Source organism: Euphorbia lathyris, chromosome 5 (genome assembly GCF_963576675.1).
Source record: "Euphorbia lathyris chromosome 5, ddEupLath1.1, whole genome shotgun sequence".
NCBI classification, from domain to species: domain Eukaryota; kingdom Viridiplantae; phylum Streptophyta; class Magnoliopsida; order Malpighiales; family Euphorbiaceae; genus Euphorbia; species Euphorbia lathyris.
In genome coordinates, this window is record NC_088914.1 from 49,510,043 (window position 1) to 49,526,664 (window position 16,622).

Here is a 16,622-nt window from a genome sequence, read left to right on the forward strand (position 1 = left end):
GGATAAATCTACTGAGTGAAGTATTTCTAAACCTTAACTCCTTATTTATATTGTTTGCTTAAAATAAACTAAAACTGACCAAGTAAGAGAGGTCAAGCTGAGTTGTGCGCTACCAACAAGTTGGTTCAGGAATAGACTCTAAGTGTTATTTCCTGACCTAAGCAACGAAGCTGTCCTAGTCACCAGTTGACTAAGCCAGTGTCTTGCTGAGTGTTAAGAGCCGCTGTTATATAAACTTTTCTTAAAGAAAAGAAATCTGCCCAAATTATTTTAAAAAAAGGTAAAATAGTTCCTAACCCCCCCTTGGAACTATATTTGCAACCTTACAAGGGACCAACAAGTGGTATCAGAGCTTAATAGCTCATTACTAAAGGTCTAACAACCTTGAGTTGATCCATACCATGGGTGAAAACAGCACTCGGTTTCTCCCTGGAAACCAGACAACTCAGATATTACCTGAGGGGCTGTCCATTACCAGGCCTCCCCTATTCTTCGGGTCAAACTATACCTTTTGGAAGAATAGGATGAAGAACTTCATTCAAGCTACAAACATGAGTGCCTGGCTATCTATAGTCCAAGGCCCGTTTGTACCTGTGAAAGTTGTTGCTGGCCAGTCAGTTGTTAAAGCTGAGGTTGAATGGACAGAGGATGATCTCAAGAAGCTACAAAACCATGCTTCGGCTATAAATATGCTTCACTGTGCGCTGGATGCTGCAGAATACAACAAAATATCAGGTTATGAATCCGCACAGGAGATCTGGAAGAAGCTGGAGGTGACCTACGAAGGAACCAACAAGGTGAAGGAGTCCAAGGTCAACCAGCAAATGAGATTGTATGAGCTGTTCGAAATGAACAATGATGAAGGGATCTCTGAGATGAATGCAAGATTCACCAACATCATAAATGAGCTCAAAAGACTTGGAAAAATCTTCACTGAGGAAGAACAAGTCAAGAAGATACTCAGAAGTCTTCCTAAGGACTGGCAAGCCAAGAAGACAGCCGTTGAAGAAGCTCAGGATTTAACCACCTATAAATATGATGAACTCATCGGCTCACTGCTGACCCATGAGATATCCATGAAGAATTTCGAGGTGAAGAAAAAATCCGAAGACAAGAAGCAAAAATCACTTGTCATGAAAGCCGACTCAACTGATGATGGCTCAACTGACGATGAGGAGATGGCAATGTTCACGAGGAAAATGAAGAGGCTGTTCAAAAAGAATGACAAATACTCCAAAAAGCCTTATAGAAAATTTGACAAATATAAGGCTGACTCAAGTGACAGCAAATTCAAGAAGGACAACTCGAATCCCATTACATGCTTTGAGTGCCATCAAACCGGACACATCAAGTCAAGCTGCCCAACTTTGAGGAAAGACAAAAAGAAGGCAATGGTGGCGACATGGAGTGACAGCGATGATTCTTCATCAACTGAAGCTGATGCCACAGAGTCAGCAAAGATATGTTTCATGGCTGACGAACTTGCTGAGCCATGCATTTCCGAACATGCTGACCAATCTGATGAGACAGATAATGAAGAGCAATCAAATGAGGTAATCTCACTCTCTCAACTCAGAAATGAAATGGCTAATGCCATGAGTGATCTTTACACACTTGTCAAAAAGTGTAACAAAAAGATTAAAACACTCAGACGGCGTTGTGATGAGGTGGAAGAGGTCAAACTAAGTGACCTCAGATACCTTCTTCAAGACAACTCAGTTTTGCATGAAAATATGAAAACCATTCATGAGTCTGTCGTTGAAGTCCAGTCAGTTTCCAAGAAACTGAGGAAGGATGTCACAACCATTCAGAACCAACTAAAGGTTCCAAACAAAAACAATTTTCCTCTGAGAACTCAGTACCAAGGTACTCTGCAGAGACGAAATCCCCAGCGAAGAGTCCAGTGTGACTTTTGTGGGAAGTTAGGACACACCACTAAGGTGTGCTGGCACGCTCAGCACTGGGGTGCTGACAAGTCAGTAAAGAGTCCTAAACAGAAAGTCAGTTGTGACTTCTGTGGAAAAAGTGGCCATACTGTTAATATATGCCGCCACAAAATAAAATATGATGCTTTACCTGTTGAACCTAACAAGTCAGGACCCAAAAAGAATTGGGTACCTAAAGGAAACTGATCACAATGCAGGTAAGCCTGAGATGTGCCGAGAAGTAAAAAATGTGGTATATTGACAGCGCATGCTCAAGGCATATGACGGGTGATGAAACTCAATTCATCACGTTTGAACGTAAACGAGGAGGAAGCGTAAGTTTTGGAGACAACAAAAAGGGTAAGATAGTAGGATCAGGCACCGTTGGAGGTAATCCCACTATTGAATCTGTCTTCCTAGTCAGCGGACTCAAATATAACTTACTCAGCGTAGCTCAGCTATGTGATAATGGGAGAAAAGTTATATTTGACGATACTGGATGTAAAATATATGAGGGAAAAACAAATGCGTTAATCTTAACTGCCCCTCGGATAGACAATGTCTTCATGCTAAACCTAGAAAAGAAGTTTTCAAAAACTGTATGCTTAGTCACAAAGGAAGAAAATTCATGGCTATGGCACAGGAGACTTGGTCATGTAAGCATGGACCTCCTGGCCAAATTAGCAAGAAAGCAATTAGTTGAGGGACTGCCTGAACTTAAATTTCAAAAAGATCAATTATGCCATGCCTGCCAAGCTGGAAAACAAACCAAGCAATCTTTTCAAAGTAAAAACATTGTCTCAACTAAGCGTCCGTTAGAAATGCTACACTTGGATCTCTTTGGTCCAGTCCAGCCGCTGAGTCTGGGTGGAAGAAGGTTTTCCTTGGTTATTGTAGATGATTTCTCTCGGTACACATGGGTTATCCTGCTGACCAGTAAGGATGAGACCTTTGAGACATTTTCAAACTTGGTTAGAAAAATTGAAAATAAGAAAGACCTAAAATTAGCTCATATCCGTAGTGATAACGGTGGAGAATTCAAGAACCAAAAGTTTGTTGAATTCTGTGAAGCCAGCGGTATTGACCACAATTTCTCTGCTCCTAGAACGCCTCAGCAAAATGGGGTTGTTGAAAGGAAAAACAGAACTCTGGTTGAGATTGCCAGGACAATGCTGGATGAGCATAGGCTTCCAAAGTATTTTTGGGGAGAAGCTGTCAACACAGCATGCTATATTCTGAATAGGGCTCTAGTTAGACCTATACTTAAGAAAACCCCATATGAAATTTGGAAAGGACGAAAGCCCAACATTGGATACTTTCGTGCCTTTGGCTGTAGGTGTTTTATCTTAAATACCAAAGATAGCTTAGCCAAATTTGATTCAAAAGCTGATGAGGCTATCTTTCTAGGCTACTCAACAAACAGCAAAGCATACAGAGTTTTTAATAAGAGAACTCAAGTATTAGCAGAATCTATACATGTGCAATTCGATGAAACTGACCCTGCAGGAAGATACCAGCCGCTGACAGAAGATGAACCAAACTCAGCACCTGCTGATCAAGAACCAGCTACTGAGTCCTTCATAAAACGGCTGACCAAGAGTAAGAGTGAACCTAAAATTACTTTCACTGACCCATCTACTTCTGCAGAGAATGTTGAAACACAGATAGAACAAGACATAAATCTACCAAAGGAGATAAGAGTCCCAAGAGGGCATTCAGAAAATGCAATTCTTGACTCAGCTGGAAATACGCTGATGACAAGAAATCAACTAAGGAAGTATCTCGGCAATGTAGCTTTTGTCTCAGTACTGGAGCCGAAGAACTTTGCCGAAGCTGAGGATGATGAATTCTGGATGAATGCCATGCAAGAGGAACTCAATCAGTTCAGGAGGAATAATGTATGGGAGCTAGTGCCACATCCTAGGAGCCAAAAGACCATTGGAATGAGATGGGTCTTCAGGAACAAGCTAGATGAGCAAGGAAACGTAGTCAGAAACAAGGCAAGACTTGTAGCTCAGGGCTACAGTCAGCAAGAAGGTATTGACTACGGTGAGACCTTTGCCCCAGTGGCAAGGCTAGAAGCAATTAGGATTTTATGCGCATATGCATCATATATGAACTTTAAACTGTTTCAAATGGATGTTAAAAGTGCATTTCTTAATGGAGTAATAAACGAGGAGGTCTATGTCAATCAGCCTCCAGGGTTTGAGGATTCTAAGTTCCCAAACCACGTTTACAAACTCAAAAAGGCTCTGTATGGCCTCAAGCAAGCACCACGTGCTTGGTATGAGAGGCTGACCAATTTTTTACTGACTAGAGATTACGTCAGGGGTCAAGCTGATACAACCTTATTCATTAAGAGAAAGGGTAAAGATACCCTGCTGGCACAAATATATGTAGATGACATTATATTTGGTGCTACTAATGAATCTATGTGCAAGGAATTTAGCAAACAAATGCAGACTGAATTCGAAATGTCAATGATGGGAGAACTCAACTTCTTCCTCGGACTTCAAATTAAGCAAGGAAAGAATGGCATATTCATCAGTCAAGCTAAATATGCCAAGGAGATATTGAAGAAATATGAACTAGAACATTGTAAGCCAATATCCACTCCTATGGGCACTGACACTGTCCTTTGTGCTGATGAAAATGGTAAGTCAGTAGACAGCAAGTTATACCGAGGTATGATTGGCTCTTTACTTTACTTAACAGCAAGTAGACCGGACATTCAGTTCTCAGTATGTTATTGTGCTAGATATCAAGCTAACCCTAAGGAATCCCATTACATAGCTGTAAAAAGGATCCTTAGATATTTGCAAAGCTCAGTAAATGCAGGTTTGTGGTATCCAAATACTCATGACTTCACACTCATTGGATACACTGACGCTGACTATGGACGAGACAAGCTGGAAAGAAAAAGCACCTCTGGAGGATGCCAATTCCTAGGAAGCTGTCTTGTATCTTGGTTCAGCAAGAAGCAGGCGTCAATAGCCCTGTCCACAACTGAAGCTGAGTACATTGCTGCTGGAAGCTGTGTTGCTCAAGTCCTTTGGATTAAGCAACAGCTTGAAGATTATGGTGTTCAAACAAAGACAATTGAAGTCAAATGCGACAACAAGAGTGCAATTGACCTCTCAAAGAACCCAATCCAGCACAGCAGGATGAAGCATGTCAGCATAAGACATCACTTCATTAGAGATCATGTACTCAAGAAAGAAATTAAGCTGACTTATGTGCCAACAGATGAGCAGCTTGCTGATATCTTGACAAAGCCTCTAGCACGAGAGCAATTTAGCATACTAAGAGAAGCAATTGGTATGTTTAATCCTCTTCAGTAAATTTCTATGCTAAATGAATATTGAATGCTGAGTGAATTACATGCTGAATGATTTTTTGTTTGCTGAGTATATCATTAAAACTGACTGAACATACAAATACTGAGTAATCTTGCACACTGAGTAAATTAGTTTAGAACTTGAACTTAAAACCATCCTTAAAGAATGCACTGACTACTCAGAATATGAAACGTTTATATAAACAAACGCTGAGTAAAAGCACTTATTAGCATTTAATGTCACCACATGCGAAATGACACCTGTACGGCGCATACGCCGAATAACGTCTTAATAGCGTCATAAGTGTCAGGGTTTCTGTCGATTGGACAACCCAAGGGAAATACCGGCTTAAATTCAAACGGCACCCTAAACTAAAAATCCATAAATAGTGGATACTAACCCATTACCCTCTTTACAGGCGCACTGAACTTTAAGAAAGCTTCAAAAAATTTCCTTCTACACCTAAGAGCTTTAGAACTCCAAAAATGTCTTTCAACGAAAGCACTTTCTCTCCAACTCTAAAATCCTCTGACCAGGCTGTTCCTTCAACCAGCATCATGAGAAAGATGATCAAGGTGCCCTCTTGCGCCAAAAATCAAGAGGTACTAAGGAGTCGATACTTTCACTCCGACTTCATCTCTTCAGAGACTCCATTCTGTGAATGGATCAAAAACAACGAATGGAAAGGTCTCTCTCTCTTTCCGGGCAAACCTATCCCACAATAGTGAGAGAGTTCTACTCCAACCTGCACGTTGATGCAGATGACTCTGACTACTTAGAGACCACAGTTAAGGGTCAAAAGATAGTGATAACCCCTGAATAACTAGCAACATTGCTAGAGATACCAAATACAGGGATCCAGTTCAGGACAACAAAGGAGCCGATACCAAAAGCCATCGCAGAAAAGATGAAGGGGTTCTGTAAACCCAAAGACTACAAAGGAGAAGTACCCAGCACCTGCATGGGCAAAAATCAGAAGATGGCCCACTTTTTGCTGACCAACTTTATCTTCCCTAAACTCAGTTCTCCCTCATCCGCCTCAAACCTTGAACAATGTTTCATCTGGCATATGCTGACCAACACTCCTTTCAACATGTCTGTATTTCTGGTCGGTGCTTTCCAAAGAAGTGGAAGGAAGCTCCGTTTAGGTTCTCTCATCACAAGGATAATACAGGATAAGAACATAGAGACTGTTGGTGAAATAAGTTCAACAGGAACTGTTATCACTGCACGTCTGCTGAATGGACTATCACATAGCCAACCCCTGAAAGGATATGACGAGAATGAAACCACTGAGGAGGAGGATCTTATGGCTGAGGTTGAGCAACCCATTGGAGAAATGGAAAATCTGACAGATCTGGATGCTATTATAGATGATGTCATGGCTGAAGCTGATCACACTGCTGAGGGTACAGAACCAACCAATGAACCTCAAACTGAGAATCCTTCTACTGTGCCATCTGAGATTGCTGAAGCTGAGAAGAAGAAGAAAAAGGGAGCCTGCTCGAAGGATATTCGTATTGTCCCGAGAAAGGTAAGGCTGATGGAAAGAAATAAGAGGAAAGCTGATCAGGACCCAACTGAGTCAGCTGAGAAGAAACTGAGAACAGAAGCAGAATCTGTTCTTGAGCCCCACATTACCCAAGAGGGGTCTCCACAAAAACAAGCCTCTGTTCCTCCAAGTGAGAAACAAGCCAAAACCCCTGCGAGTCCAAAAGAAGCTCCACTCCCACCTCAAGCTCAAAGCAACTCAGCACCTGAGGTCAACACGCCTCGTAGTCCTGTCATTACACAGGGCACTCAGTGCGAGCCCACTCCTGCCAAATATGCACACCTAGGTGCTACTGAGTCAGGACGGCGTGTCATCGCCTCAGCTAACACTCTGCTTCAAGAACAAGCTCATCCTCCACCAACTCATGCCCAGTCCTCTCATCCACCTGTCACTCACCCTATTCTGCGTGAATCCATGACTTGATCAATCACTTCTCCTCTGTCCAGACGCAGCAACCAACACATGCTCAAATGACCAAAATGACCGCACTCATGCTGACTATGGTCAGTCACATGAATTCCTTGGAGGGTCAAATACGTGTGCTGCAAGATCAGGCCAAGTCTCCTGCCCCTACCGTCAATTTGCCTACTGCTGATGCTGGAAAAACGGAGGAGAAAGCGGCAACTAAGGAGAAGGAACTCTAAGTGAGAAACTAGAGAGTTAGAAGTTAGGAAGAAGAACTTTATTCTGTTTTATTTTGTTTTAAAATGCTTTTTGTTGTTTTATTTTAAACAATGGTATGCCTAACTTCTATTACTTCTGAAATACTTGCATTCGTATTATTTAATCATTGATTATTCATCCTTCAAATGCCAAGTATTATATGAATGCATGCTGCATATAAATGTTTGAACTTGTCAAATATAAACCATTGAACAAATGATTTACTCAGCGCTCTATCACTATAAATTACTTCCGCTGAATACTAAGTAAAATAGAATATGACCCACAAGCTGACCTATACCTGAAAACTGATCTTAGACTTATTCAGTTAAACCTTAAAATGTTTAGAATAAAACTAAGTCAGTAGTTCAGTCCTTACGGGGGAGTTCACTTAATTAACAAGTCAACTATCATGGGGGAGCTCATACTGAGTTCCTTGCTGATTGGTTTTGCCAACATCAAAATGGGGGAGTTTGTTGAAACACCTTTCCACAAGATTTTGATTTGACAAAATTAATTAAGTGAAAGTAAATATTCTACAACACACTAAGTTTAAATGCTTTGGCTTATTGTTACTAATGTGTTTGTTCAATGTTGAGTTTATAATTTATCATAAGACATAAAGATCATAAGGCTCAAGCCCTATATGGAAGTCAAGGCCCAAGTCAAACAAACCCAAGATCACTCAGCCCGCGTGTCTTCAAAACGTTGCCGTTGAAGTAATGAGACGCATGCTGAGTAAAGAAGGATCGAGAAGATCCACGTAGACAACTTCGGTATGAAGCTGCTGAGCTGTCTCGACAAAACGTACAAGACAGCTACTGACCATAAGACAGCTTCCAGACAAAGTATTTTCTCTTTAAGTAAAAACCAGAAGACACAGTAAGCTGTCTGGTTGACATTACCCAAAATGGAGGAACATACTGTCACACTGACCGAAGAACAGAAGACGTTGGAATCTGATTGGCTAAAGAGAACTACTGGCAGACTCAGTGAAAACGACTTGTAGCCGTTTCCCTCCAACGGTTATTTCGAAATTCGAAATAACCAGAAGCTCTCACAGCTCTCTATAAATAGAGCATTCAGAATCCACATTCAATAGAGAACTTTGAGCAAAAGCCGTTACGCTGACCAAACGTATACAAAAGTTCTCCATCAAAAGCAAAGCAAATTCTTACACTACAAAGTCTATTCATTTGTGTAAAAGTCTAGAGTGATTGTTTTTCAATCATCTAAGGTGTTCTAGCAATTGTTGTTTAGGACAAAATCTTTATCATTTCTAGAAGTAGAAAGGAGAAGCTGAGTACTCGGTTTTAGTACTTAGTGAATTAGAATAGAAGTGAGTAGAGGTATAGAGGAAGGTACTCTTGTTATACTCAGCTTCTGATTTTGTAAAAGGTTTGAGGCTCTACCTTTAAAGAGCTCAGTAGAGGATTTGAAATCTTAGAAGTGTTCCGGGGACAGGACGTAGGCTTAGAAGAAGCCGAACCTGGATAAATCTGCTGAGTGAAGTATTTCTAAACCTTAACTCCTTATTTATATTGCTTGCTTAAAATAAACTAAAACTGACCAAGTAAGAGAGGTCAAGCTGAGTTGTGCGCTACCAACAAGTTGGTTCAGAAATAGACTCTAAGTGCTATTTCCTGACCTAAGCAACGAAGCTGTCCTAGTCACCAGTTGACTAAGCCAGTGTCTTGCTGAGTGTTAAGAGCCGCTGTTATATAAACTTTTCTTAAAGAAAAGAAATCTGCCCAAATTATTTTAAAAAAAGGTAAAATAGTTCCTAACCCCCCCTTGGAACTATATTTGCAACCTTACAAGGGACCAACAAGTGACACCCTCCTGAAGTACTCTTACGCTCTAGCTTATCTCGTCCATAGTCAGCGTCAGTGTATCCAATGAGTGTGAAGTCATTTGTATTTGGATACCATAAACCTGCATTAACTGAGCTCTGCAAATATCTAAAAATTCTTTTTACAGCTATAAAGTGAGATTCCCTGGGGTCAGCTTGGTATCTTGCGCAATAACATACTGAGTACTGAATGTCAGGCCTACTAGCAGTAAGATAAAGTAGAGAGCCAATCATACCTCGGTATAACTTACTGTCTACTGACTTACCTTTCTCGTCAGCGCAAAGGACAGTGTCAGTACCCATTGGGGTAGATATGGGCTTACATTCTTCCATATCGAATTTCTTTAACATTTCTTTGGCATACTTAGACTGACTGATGAAGATGCCGTTCTTCCCTTGCTTAATCTGTAGTCCAAGGAAGAAGTTGAGTTCCCCCATCATTGAAATCTCGAACTCAGTTTGCATTTGTTTACTAAATTCTTCGCACATAGATTCATCAGTAGCACCAAAGATTATATCATCTACGTAAATTTGTGCCAGCATGGTATTTTTACCCTTTTTCTTAATGAATAAAGTTGTGTCAGCTTTGCCTCTGACATAGTTCCTGGTCAGCAGGAAACTGGTCAACCTCTCATACCAAGCACGTGGTGCTTGTTTCAAGCCGTACAGGGCTTTTTTGAGTTTATAAATGTGGTTTGGAAATTTCGGATCTTCAAACCCTAGAGGTTGACTAACATATACCTCTTCGTTTATAAATCCATTAAGAAAAGAACTTTTGACATCCATTTGATATAGTTTTAAGTTCATGAAACTAGAATATGCACATAATATTCATATAGCCTCTAACCTAGCAATGGGAGCAAAGGTCTCACCATAGTCAATGCCCTCTTGCTGACTATAGCCTTGGGCTACAAGTCGGGCTTTGTTCCTGACTACATTGCCTTGCTCATCTAGTTTGCTTCTAAAGACCCACTTAGTTCCTATGGTCTTTTGATTCCTAGGTTTTGGTACTAAATCCCATACCTCATTTCTCTTGAATTGATCAAGCTCTTCTTGCATAGCATTGATCCAGAATTCGTCGTGCTCAGCATCGGTGAAATTCTTTGGTTCATGGACTGAGACGAACGCAACATTGCTAAGATATCTCCTGAGTTGATTTCTTGTCATCAGGTTGTTCTCAGCAGCATTAAGAATGGACTTCTCCGAGTGTCCTCTTGGAATTTTGATTTCTTTGGGTAATGTTGAGTTGTCAGCAGTAGGTGTTTCAACAATCTCTGCAGTTTTAGATTGGTCAGCAAAGGTAATTTCGGGTTCGCTTTTACCTTTGGTCAGCCCATGTGGTAATGACTCAGGGGCTCCATTTTGGTCAGCGGAAGCTGAGCAAGGGTCATCTTCGGCAGACTGACTTGACTTTCCTGCAGGGTCAGTTTCATCGAACTCGATATGGACAGACTCTTCTACAACTTGAGTTCGTTTATTGAACACCCTATATGTTTTACTGTTAGTTGAGTACCCTAGAAAGATCGCTTCGTCAGCTTTAGAATCAAATTTGGCAAGGTTGTCTTTCGTATTAAGTATAAAGCATTTACAACCAAAAGCACGAAAGTATCCAATATTGGGCTTTCGTCCTTTCCAAAGTTCGTAGGGGGTTTTCTTAAGAATATGTCTAACTAAAGCCCTATTGAGTATATAGCATGCTGTGTTGACAGCTTCTCCCCAGAAATACTTTGGAAGCTTATTCTCACTCAGCATTGTCCTAGCTATTTCAACTAGTGTTCTGTTCTTCCTTTCAACAACCCCATTTTGTTGAGGAGTTCTAGGAGCAGAAAAATTATGGTCAATACCGCTGACTTCACAGAATTCATCAAACTGTTGGTTTTTGAATTCTCCGCCATTATCACTACGGATGTGAGCTAATTTTAAATCTTTGTCATTTTCAAATTTTCTGATTAGTGTTGAGAACGTCTCAAAAGCTTCATCCTTGCTACTCAGCAAGATGACCCAAGTGTACTGAGAGAAATCGTCTACAATGACCAAGGAAAATCTCTTACCACCCAAGCTGAGTGGTTGGACAGGTCCGAAAAGATCCAAGTGTAGTAATTCCAATAGACGCTTGGTTGAGACGATATTTTTACTTTGAAAAGACTTTTTGGTTTGTTTACCTTGCTGACAAGCATTATATAATTGATCTTTCTCAAATCTAAGTTTGGGCAAACCCTCAACTAATTGCTTTCTTGCTAATTTGGCAAGGAGGTCCATGCTTACATGACCAAGTCTCCTATGCCATAGCCAGGAGTTATCCTCCTTTGACACTAAGCATATGTTTTTCGAAAAATTCTTTTCTAAACTCAACATGTAAACGTTGTCAACAAGAGGGGCGATTAAAATCAAATCGTTTGTTTTTCCCTCGAGTATCCGACACTCAGTGGTATCAAATACAACCTTTCTATCGCTGTCACACAGTTGAGCCACGCTCAATAGGTTATATTTGAGACCCCTGACTAAGGAGACTGACTCAATAGTAGGGTTACCTCCGATAGTACCTGAACCTACTATCTTACCTTTCTTGTTGTCTCCGAAGCTTACACTTCCACCTCGTTTACGCTCAAGTGTGATGAATTGAGTTTCATCACCAGTCATATGCCTCGAGCATGCGCTGTCAATATACCAAAGCTTTGACTTCTCCACGCACCTCAGGCTTACCTACATTTTAAACTATTCATCTTTAGGTACCCAATTCTTTTTGGGTCGTCGTTTGTTAGCATGAACAGGTGAAGCATCATATTTTAATTTGTGACGACATATATTTATGGTGTGGCCATTTTTACCACAATAGTCACGAAAGATTACCCTTTGAGGATATTTCCTCTTTTGGTCAGCACGATGGTGCTGAGCATACCAACACACTTTTATAGCGTGTCCTCTCTTTCCACAACAGTCACACTGACTGTTCTGCTAAGTGTACTGTCGATGCTGACCAGTACCTTAATACTCAGCATTTGGATAGAACCTTTTCTTAGCCGATGTGCTCAGCTGGTTCTGTATATTTGTGATGTCCTTCCTCAGCTTCTTTGAATCTGACTGGACTTCTGATACAAAACCATGCATGATTTTCAGATTTTCATCTTACCTGGTGTTGTCTTGGAGAAGATGTCGGAGGTCACTTAGCTTGACCTCTTCGATCTCATCACATCGCCTGCTGAGTGCCTTTATTTTCTTGTTACACTTTTTAGTCAATGTATATAGATCACTCAGGGCGTTAACCATTTCATTTCTAAGCAAGAAAAGAGATGTTACCTCATTGGAGTGTTCCTCTTGGTCAGATTCACCTGAGAGGTCAGCTTGCTCAGATTGGCATAGGTCAGCAGCTTCGTCAGCCATGAAACATATGTTCGCCGACTCAGTGGCATCAGCTTCGGATGAGGTTGACTCATCACTATCGCTCCACGTTGCCACCATAGCTTTTCTGCTACCTTTCTTATCTTTCTTCAGTGTGGGGAAGCTTGATTTAATGTGGCCAGTTTGATGACATTCAAAGCATGTGACAGGCTTGGAGATGTCCTTTTTGTATATGTTGTCACTTGACTCAGCTTTGTATTTATCGCTTCATCTGAATGGCCTTTTGCTGTTCTTGTCATTCTTTCTGAACAGCTTCTTAATTTTTCTGGTAAACATGGTCATCTCCTCATCATCTGATGAGTCAGCTTCGGTTGAGTTAGCTTTCATGACAAGTGATTTTTGTTTCTTGTCTTCTGCCTTTTCTTTAGCTTCAAAGTTTTTCATGGAGATCTCGTGGGTCAGGAGAGATCCGATCAGCTCATCATATTTGTATGTGGTCAAGTCCTGAGCTTCTTCTACAGCTGTCTTTTTAGCTTGCCAGCTCTTGGGTAGACTCCTCAAGATTTTCTTCACCTGCTCTTCTTCTGTGAAGTTCTTGCCGAGTCGTTTAAGCTCATTTATGATATTTGTGAACCTTGAGTTCATCTTCGAGATGTCTTCATTTTCATTCATCTCGAACAGCTCATATAGTCTCATGTGTTGGTTCACCTTTGATTCCTTGACCTTGTTGGTGCCTTCATAGGTCACTTCCAGCTTCTTCCATATTTCCTGTGCTAACTCACAACCTGAAATTTTGTTGTACTCTGCAGCATCTAAAGCACAGTGAAGCATATTCATAGTCGAAGCATTATTTTGTAGTTTTCTAAGGTCATCCTCTGACCACTCAGTTTCACTCTTAACGACTTTCTCGTTGTTTACCATTTTGAAAGACACAAACGGGCCTTGGACTATTGCAAGCCATGCACTCATGTTTGTGGCTTGAATAAAGTTTTTCATCCTGTTCTTCCAGAATGTATAGTTCGATCCGAACAACAAGGGAGGCCGACTATCTGATAATCCCTCAGGGAGTATCTGTGTTGTTTGATTTCCAGGAAGGAAACGAGTGCTGTTTTCAGCCATTTATGGGGATCAGCTCAAGATAGTTTTATCTTTGAGTAGTGAGCTACTGAGCTCTGATACCACTTGTTGGTCCTGTGTGATTAGTTCCAAGGGGGGGTTAGGAACTAATATAACTTTTTCGCTTAATTATGCTGACTTAATCAATTCTTTAAATTACTTAACTCAGTTTTGGTCAGCACGGCCAAGAGAGATGTAAGACAGCTTTAGTCAGAGGCTAACTAGAACCGTTTTACTTGTGAGTTGGCAATTAACACTTAAGGTCAGCTTCCAACTCAGCACTCTGATTACTCAATGTCAGCTTATACAATTTATATCCTGAGTAATTTAAGCAAACAGCACATACATATATACTGAGAGAGAAAGGGTTAGAAATTACTCAGCAAATTTATCCTAGTTCGGCCTCACCGTCTACGTCTAGTCCCTAGAGTCCTTCCGGGCTTTTTCAATCCAATACTGAGCTCTTTAAAGGTAGAGCACAAACCGTTTACAAAGCAGTTGAGTATGCAAGAGTACCATCCTCTATTCATCTACTCAACTCTACTAAGCGTTATAACCCAACACTTAGATTTTCTCTACTACTGAGTACTAAAACCGAGTACTCAGCACCACTCTCTCAATTTTTACAATTGATACAAATTTGTTCTTTCTAGATGAAGAACACTTTAGATGAATACAAATTCAATCTAGACTTTTACACAGAGATGAATACAAATTCAATCCAGATGTATCCGTTGAATTCAAACGGCTCCTTGCGTCATTCACCGGTCAGCATACAGATATTGCAGGCAAATCCTGTCGTCTAAAATTAGCAGGCGTCAGGCTTGTCTTCTTCCGCCAGGTTCGTCTTCTAGTGCTAGTTTCGTCTTTTAGCCAACGGCTAGTTGACCCATGCATCTCGAAACTGTCTCCTTGCGTAATTCCAAGGCTTCTGAATTGGCGCAGATCTCTGTCGGATCTTGTCTTTTAGTAAACAGATCATTGTCGCTGTCCTGATGAACAATCAGCTTGACTCTAATAGACGTTGCCTTCGATCTTTGTTTCTAGCGAGGCTGAGTCATATTCTACTCAGCTTCTTCGGTCAGCTTCGTCTTCAAGCGTTTGTTCTGAAGAAGACTTTTCTTCTATTGTGCTGAGTTGTGTTCCACTTAGCTTCTTTGGTCAGCTTCATCTTCAAGCGTTTGTTCTGAAGATGACTTTTCTTCTATGATGCTGAGTCCTTTTCTATTCAGCTTCCGTGCCTCATGCTGACTTCATTATGTCGTACTTTTTATTTCTGTTCACTTATAATTGTACTCAACATTGAACAAACACATTAGTACAATTAAACCAAAGCACTTAAATTTAATTGCCCCTTAATCATGGATTAACTTAAATAATTTTGTCAAATAAAAATCATGTGGAAAGGTGTTTCAACAAGTGACACATACCTCGGGCTCACTGAGCGTGAAATAATTGTTTCATGCATCCCCAAGAGGTGACACATTTAGGTTGTAACATGGTGCACCAAGTGAAATCTGGTCCAGTCGACGATGTAGAAAATAAGCGTAAATGAAGCATATCAAAGTTTTGTTCTGCGCTAATTTCATTACATTAAAATCAGAATCGAACGATATGCTCAATTGTAGATTGTCCATTTTCACCTGAAAACAAGGAAAAATCTAGGATTCTAAAATGTTTAGGAATCAAATATAGTTGATCATACTGCCTAGGGTAGGCTTTCTGAAACTATGGACAGTATACTTCACGGATGGTGGGTCTATAAATTACATGTACAATGTTCTGAATATGTTGCCTATCATCCGCTTCGTAAAAGCCTTCATTTTTTGCACCTGAAAAATAAGTAGTATTACTGTCACGAACATTTTCACGATCTTGACCTTTCCAATTGCCCCCCGAACTACGAGTGTGGTTATCTCCCATAGTATTCTGAGTGGTTATTAGATCCTATCTGAAACATGATATGGTGCATGATTATTGGTACTGAAACATGCTCCGAGGTTCTTCGATCCCCTCATTCATTAAATTTCAAATTCTCTTCACAGGGAACATGTGGTCGATAATGCTCTCTTTGGGGAATGCTTTCCCTTATGCTTTTTGTGACATTTTGATAATTCAAATTTTTAGAAACAATTTTAGCACATCTCTTTGGGATTCTGCTAACCTCGTTAATGAGATTATTGATCCTAGTCTCGATAGTAGGTTTTCTCAAGGCTTGTAAAGCCTCGGTATTAGCTTTCTTAAGCATGAAAAACTCGGTCAAATACTTCTCCATGTTACGCAAATGCATATTTGTCTTTCGATAATTTCATCGGGAATTGATCTGTGTGTCGGTGGTTGACTAGCGCCTTCCATTTAATGCACAGCTTCTATAACAAATCCTTCTAGAACATTTGTATCGACAATGGCATCTTGATTCCTACTTTGATTCTCTTCAGAATCTGAAATAGGTGGTTCTCAACCTGCATTCTTCCTAGGTACTATATCAACTAAATGTGTGATTAGAAACGCTTGACTAATTTAATAAGCAAGTTAATATTACTAATAGCAAAAAAATGGTCAAGACATGGATCTGACGATACTAAAACAAAGATCTCAATACCAAAATAATTGACGTTTGGCTAAAAACTTGGTAAAGGTGAAAAAAGGAATTTGGGATATGCCTAAAAGGGGTAGTGATATTAACAAGGTATTCACAAATCACAAAATATCGACTAGAGGACGCTTTGTCAAAACATTTGATCCTATGTCGCTATCACCAAAACAAAAACCTTTGTAAAAAGTTTTTTGTGTCTCACCGACCGTGCCAAAAAATTATTGGCAATATTTTTGTAGTA